The sequence below is a fragment of the Engystomops pustulosus genome, chromosome 2, assembly GCF_040894005.1.
Source record: "Engystomops pustulosus chromosome 2, aEngPut4.maternal, whole genome shotgun sequence".
Classification (NCBI taxonomy): Eukaryota; Metazoa; Chordata; class Amphibia; order Anura; family Leptodactylidae; genus Engystomops; species Engystomops pustulosus.
Window position 1 is genome coordinate 225,337,280 of NC_092412.1, and position 7,543 is coordinate 225,344,822.

Genomic DNA, 7,543 nt, shown 5'->3' on the forward strand with positions numbered 1-7,543 from the left:
TGGTGGCAACCCCTTTAAGCCCTGTCCTGGATAGCCAATAGACCTGCCCAAGCACAAATTAGTCCCCCTTTCCCCAGTAAAGAGTCAAAGCAACCTTGTGGTGTTTGCAAGCCAGGCCTTTCAAGTTTCGGGTACCCCTTGATCTTGATATTTTAATAGAGTTGATACAGTGGCCCATATTTACTAAAAACAGTCTGTACTATGTGCAGTTGCCTGTGTATTGAGCAGGGGGCGCCAGATTCAAGATTTCTGGCACAATTTCTTCATGAATCCTGCGCCCCCTGCACTGCCCTGACAGAGTGCACCAACTTTTTTTTTGGTGCACCTTTAACATAGGGCGTGCGCCACAATTCTGTCGGGCTCTGCATGAAAAATGTGGCACCGGAACGCCCCCTTCAGTGCAGTATGTGCAAAGTCAGGCAAAAATCTAGTGCAGGTACTTTAATAAATCCGGGACATTATGTTTACTCCTTTAAACCATTTTAATGGACTTATTATCCTTTTGTATATAACCGGTCACCAAAAGAAAGTAACTAACAAAAATCATCCCATAGTTTCACAAAATCATAATATTTCACTTTAAAACTCCATTTTCATCCAATTCTTTTTTGGGTAAACTTTTCTTCTTCACCATACTGGCATTTTTAGAACAAAGCAGGAGACTGCAGTTTTAAAGAAACCACAAAATAACTACATGGCATGAAACAAAATCCGGATAATTTGTAACTTCTTTTTAGTTTATATTCACCACTAATTTTACAGGCATCGTACACTTATAGCGCAGGGTCTCAAAGGAGCAGTGCATATTTCTTGTGTGAAGGAATTTTATTATATAATGGCTGTGGAGGTCAAAGCACAAATTCTAATCATTCTACATGTAAGCAGTTTGTATTGTGCACATTACCTCTAGAGCTCCCATTCACTGTCTATGAGAGTGATGGAAGTACCCAAGTGTGAGAAAATTCTGGCGCTGCCATGTGGGATAACAACCAAAATTGGACATCCCCACTAAAGAGTTTTTTCAGGACAGTGATATTGATGACCCGTCCCTGGGATTGCACTAGTACTAATCAGATAATTAGTGAATGGTCCTATTGCTATTGTTTTTAGCAGTTTTTTTTGTTGTAGCTGATGGTGCACCCACTAATCTAATACTAAAGACCTATCCTATCCTGAAAGACACCTTTAAACTTCCAAGTATTACAAATGAAAGGAATGGTAATTTTTTCTGTATGTATTGAGAATGAAAGGCTTTCTACACTTAAAGGGGTTGTCCAGATGTTGTAAAAACAGGGCTACTTTCTTTCAAAAACAGATCCACACCTGGCCAAGGTTTGTGATGGTATTGCAACTGAGCTGCATAGAAATGAATAGAGCTGAGTTGCAATACACTGAGTTTGGAAGAAATCAGCCACTTTTTTCAACCTCTGGACAACCCCATTTAAGGATAGAGCTCTATAGTAACTGGTTACCGCAACTCAAAAAGTTAAAAAGATGCCTTGCTGAGAATTATTATGTGTTTTGTATCAGATCCAGAATGTAACTTGTTTATTATAAACTAAAATAAAGTCAGAAAAAATTCTGGAGGAGGATAGTTCTAATAGAAGATTCAAGTGATGTCTTTATAAGGGACTCCAAATTCTTTTTTTAATTTGTTTTGCATATATTAAAAAACATACAGATCTTTGTAAAGTGTTTAAAATGTACATCTATATATCATTAGATGATCCCCCTTTAAAGGCAATTGGCAATATACCGTAGCACAGCATGACCACTTGATCCCTTATATGCAGGGGTGAACCTAAACTCTCTTGCTGCAAGTGTTGCTGCCTGAGGCAACAAGCTCAACTTGCCTCATGGCTGGTACACCCCTGCTTGTACACTATGGTCAATGAGCATACCTCCCAACCGTCCCTGATCTAACTGTCCAGGTACTGTCCCGTCCAGCAGGAGATATTTGTCTGGACATCACCTCTGTCAGCATCCTCCAGACACTACAAATCTTTTGTACTTCTTTCTCTCCTACAAAAGTTGGGAGTTATGGCCTGTGGAATCTAAGAAGTTTACAGAAATACATAAAATGATTGTATACCGATAGTAATGGGGTCTCACGGAGACGTCAAGGTCTTTCATATTTGTCAATAGTTTGCTTTTAACTAACATACAAAATGGATCAACTACTGACAACACATGTTCCTGATATCAGCAGGATCATGTACTATCCACGTTCTATATGTCATATGCACATAGTCGACAAATGGCCATTGAAAAACATAATTTGTGCTATAAAACAAATACTAAAAATTTGTATCTTGCAATGAGATGATGAAAAAATGTAGGTCCTAAAAAGGTTATTTGTGCCAAAAGAATTTATGTTCATTACATACTGGGGCACATTTACTTACGCGGTCCTGTCGCGATCTTAGAGATTCACAAAGATCACGCGCCCGAGATCCTGCATGTGTCGTTTCCCCTCTGAGGTCTGCCGGAGTTCACCTTCTTCTTGCCGGTGTATGTAAGTGCATTGTCTTGCGACACAATTTGAATTTGCGCTTCGTCCGAATCAGTTGAGTTGACCATCTGCCATGTCCCCCCCCCCCCCCGATTTGTGTTGCATGAAAGTCGGCACAATTGCGGCAAAATCTGATTGTGTGCCCCAAAAACCCCTGTTAATTGCGTTGTAAATCAGATGCGGTGTGAGGACCCTTAGTAGATGTGCCCCACTGTCTTAATAAAAATATAGTCCTGGATTGCACAATCATCATTGGAATTATTGCATTTTGTTACGGTTTATTCGATGTTTACACTGTGAACTTAGACAAAGCTCTTGCAAATCTGCTTCCCAGACCTCTTATGACTTGGCGTGTTCCCACTGATGGCAACGTCAGCATTCTCTCCTCCAAGACTGCACTTTCTACACGGTGGGGCCATGGAAAAGGTAGCAGAGTCTTCAGGAGAGCAGATTCCACACGCTTCCTAGGAAGTCACATGCCTCTGAGCTGGCTACATTGTCAGCAAATGTGTTCTGGAAAGAGAAAGCAACTTGTGAGAGAAGTATCAGCTCCCATCTAGCATATGCTACAGAACAGTTGTATCGTCTGCACATGCTGTTCCATCGTAAGAACATAGAATCTTACAAAAAGATTACAAAAAATAAAAAAGTATATAGTATGTCATTTCACTGAAAACAAAATTGGTTAATTTATTGATCTGTAGAATAGACTGAATATGAATACATATAACGATGTTTAAAGACTAAGGGTAGCGCCGTTTTGGACAGATTTCACCGACAAACCACAGCACAGAGAATGGGACTCCAAATATACTCCAAAAGTAAGAGGTGCGCATCAGATTTATCATTTAGAATCAAAGAGGGGAATGTATTATGTGCTAGCATATTGTGTACCGTGTATGGTGAAATCCCCCCTCCTCCCTCCAGACCCGCTTTATACGGTATATCCGACAGACAGCTGTACAGTTCACTTCAGCAACATTGCGCCAAAATCCGATCACGTCAAAAAACCCTGTTAAATGCGGCGCGATTCAGAAATTGTCGGGAAACCAGACAAAAATGCGGTCCGCAGACCCTTAGTAAATGAGCCCCTATGTGTCATCTGCCAATGAGATCCAATCACATCCCAGGCTTGCACCACAAACACCGGTAGGAATATGACCTGCTTTGAGTTTCATGGCTCAGGCAGTCACCTCAAATACTGGGCTGTGGAAAACACTGCTTTGTGTATGAACCCATTGAAATTAATTTGTCTGTGTGCTGAATCGCCTACTAGCCTAGTAGTGTATGGGTGTCATGTCAATCCCACACACACATTGTGAAGAACAATTGCAGAAAATATATGTAATGTCACTTACTAATGCAGTGCATGGTGCTCTATCCCCCCCAACCCCATGCCCCCACATAATTGTGACATTTTACCCATCAAAAACCAGCATGTATTGCCCGATTTCTGATGCATGTGTAATTGCAGTGTACAGTGGTATTACAGTTGAGCGTAGAGCGCAGTGTCGGACTGGGATACCTAGGACCCACAGCTATAAGTTTGTTACATAATCAATTAATATAATTATATAATTACATAGGATAGTTGAGATGCTCTATGCTAAATGTATGTATAAATTTAAGAGAGGATACCTTGTCCAGAACTACTTATGTAGGGCCTGGGGGACCACCTAACTCAGGGCCCAGTGTTGGATCCACCTGTTCACCTGTGGGTCAGTCCGAGACTGGCAGAGTGCACAGACTTGTCTCTGCCCGCACTACTGCATGGGACGCCACGGGGAGAAGAGGAAACTGGAGAATGAAACGTAAGCACTGAGTTTTTTAAATAGGACGAGCAGCTCTGTGATTGCTTATTTATAATGTATTAGTGAGTGGAGGCTTCTGCTAGACATGTTATCTAGTGGAGGTATTTCTAAGTATAATGGGACACATTTACTAAGGGCTGCGTGCCAGTTTTTTGTCAGACTTTGTACGTTCATTATAGTGCAAACTGCTTGTACAGGTAAAGAAAAAAGAAAATAAGTTTTCAGCTCACCCAACAGCCACATATGCGGTGCCGGTGCACGGATGTACTGAGCCGAGTCAGGAGCAATTGGAGCAGGTGGGAGCGGTGAATCCAGCAACCAGGCAGGTATAAGTTCAAGTAGTAGTGGGATAAAACTTCACGTTCATTTCATCATGGATTCTTTTATCCATGATGAAAAAACGTGAAGTTTTATCCCACTACTACTTGAACTTATACCTGCCTGGTTGCTGGATTCACCGCTCCCACCTGCTCCAATTGCTTGTACAGGTACTTAAGAAGTGTCTGCACCCCATTTGTGTTGCACGTGACCCTTTTGCAGTGCGGCTGCACTAGTCTTCATGCAACAAAAATTTCTGCACTGAAGTGGGCGTTCTGGTGCTCATTCGGACAGTGCGCCAGATTTAACAGACAGATTCCAACAGAAGTGTGGCACACACCCTATGTTAAAGGTGCACCAAAAAAAGTGGTACACTGTATCAGAGCTGTGAAGAACGGTGCCAGAAATCCTGACTCTGGAGTCCTCTGCAGTATAAACAGGCAAACTGCATAAGGTGCAGTTTGCACTGTTGTTAGCAAATGTGCCCCAATGTGTAGGACAGGGGTGACAGCGTTATTATAGGTATAGAGGGCCCTAATACAAAGTTCGCACCTGTACCCACTGGTGTCTTTTTACGCCATTGGCAGTGTAGATACTACTGGGGGTGAATCCCGTAACCAATACGCTGAGTGTGCAAATACCATAAAACTGTCTACCTTTTCACTATCTGTCTTTTATGTAAGTTTGATAAATTTGCCCCAGTACAATGTATAGATTGCATATGGCGTAAGTATAGCTCAATCTCAAAATGAAGTTGAAGATACTGAAGCTACTTTAGACTTGAGCAGTCACAAACACTTAGCATAATAATGCAGTTTAGAATGGCAGTGTAGAACGCACTGTTCTAATGTAGACAAACAGAGCTTCACGTTGCAGTTGTAGGTGAAACTGGCGGTGCTGCTGCCCATACAAATAATGCATGGGAGGATTTGTCTCCAGTTTCTATAGCAGCGGAAGCATTTTCAAAAGCCAGACATAAAGCATCTGCAGTCTATCTTTTCAGTATTTTATCCAGAGGAAGTCAACGCCAAAGAAGTTTTGAATTTATAAAAGTTTAATAAAGAACAGTTTATGCGCTATTTCACTGATTTCACTGGGAATTATGGAAATTAGATAATATTATGATGCAGATAACATTGGTAACTCCGCAGTCATTCCTCAAGCAGCCGAGACAAAATCAGCTGCTTTCTGATCATTTTAGGCCGGGCTGATTTTGATGTGTCAGGCAGGTGAACTTTACCTTTACAAAGGTTGAATTCCACACAATGATCTACAGCATATAAATTACATGAAAAATCAACTACTCTGGTCTTGTATTACACTGCAGATTTTCAGCACAAACAATCAGAACACAATGGGGCACATTGCATTTCCGTCTATTGGGTTTCCCGACTATTTCCGATTTGCGCTGCAATCGGGTTTTTGGCGCACACTATCTGATTTTGCCGCAATCGGGGGTGTGGCCGCCTGATTCGGACTAAGCGCGGGATTTAAATTAAAATTGTGTCGCAAGACAATGCACTCACATAAGCAGGAGGAAGATGGTGAACTGTTGCGGACATCAGCGGGGAAGCGACACATGCAGGATATCGGGTGCACGATCTTGGTGAATCACGCGGGACTTCATCCTCGTTGGACAGTCCGAATAAGGGATCGCGACAGGACTGGGTAAGTAAATGTGCCCCAATGTGTGGGGCAAGTAGTCCTATACAAAAATGTGTATACTAAATAATACCCTAAAAATTGTACATTTATTATCACTAAAGTTAGACCGTGGAATAGCAGGAGTCAGCCTGGAGATGATAAGTAGCAAAAATATACATATATACAGGCAGTCCCCGGGTTACATACAAGATAGGGTCTGGAGGTTTGTTCTTAAGTTGAATTTGTATGTAAGTCGAAACTGTATATTTTATAATGGAAGTTCTAGACAAATTTTTTTCTTTTGCCCCAGTGACAATTGGAGTTTCAAAATTTTTGGTGTAATTGAACCAAGAATTATCAATAAAGCTTCATTACAGACATCTTACAGCTGATCATTGCAGTCTGGGACTATATTAAAGCATCCAGAGAGCTTTACCAGAGGTCACATGGGGCAGAGGGGTCCGTCTGTAACTATGGGTTGTCTGTAAGTCGGGTGTCCTTAAGTAGGGGACCGCCTGTATATATATATATATATATATATATATATATATATATATAATTCTTTATTTATATAGAGCCTCAGATTCTGCAGCGCGGCACAGAGTTTGGCTGACCAGTCCCTGTCCCCATGGGGCTCAAAATCTAATCAACCTACCAGTATGTTTTGGAGTGTGGGAGGAAACCAGAGGACCCGAAGGAAACCCACACAAACATGGAGAGAACATACAAACTCTTTGAGTGGATGGGACTTGAACCCAGGACATGGTGTTTACAGATTTACTCAAATGTGCATAAGGTGCAATGTAAGGTGTATTAATGGACACTGTAGATCAGAAATAGTTGGTACTTGGAATTTGACTTTATTTGATTTGATTAAGAAGTTTTCTCCAAGAATAAGTCACCTTCAGACCAAAAACGCTAGCATATTTCCTCTAAAAACCTTTAGTCTAATTTTTCGTGCTTGTGTAATTATATTTAGCATCCATCCACCTCCTCTGCCATGTTTGTTGTGCCAGAACGTATAGACCTTATGTTGTGTCGACTTGTTGAGTACGATATTTTGCCTGGTCGTCCACCTCTTGGTTTTGGAATGGATGGACTTCATTTCATATTCTTCCAACTTTCATGGCACTCACATGCTACAGTGTGTCAGGATCGGAGGTGGTGGACCCACTGAACAACAGCGAGCGATGACTTAAGCCGACACCTGGGAGCAGAATCTAAGTGGCACCTGGTACTCACCAGAGCCCGCCGCAAA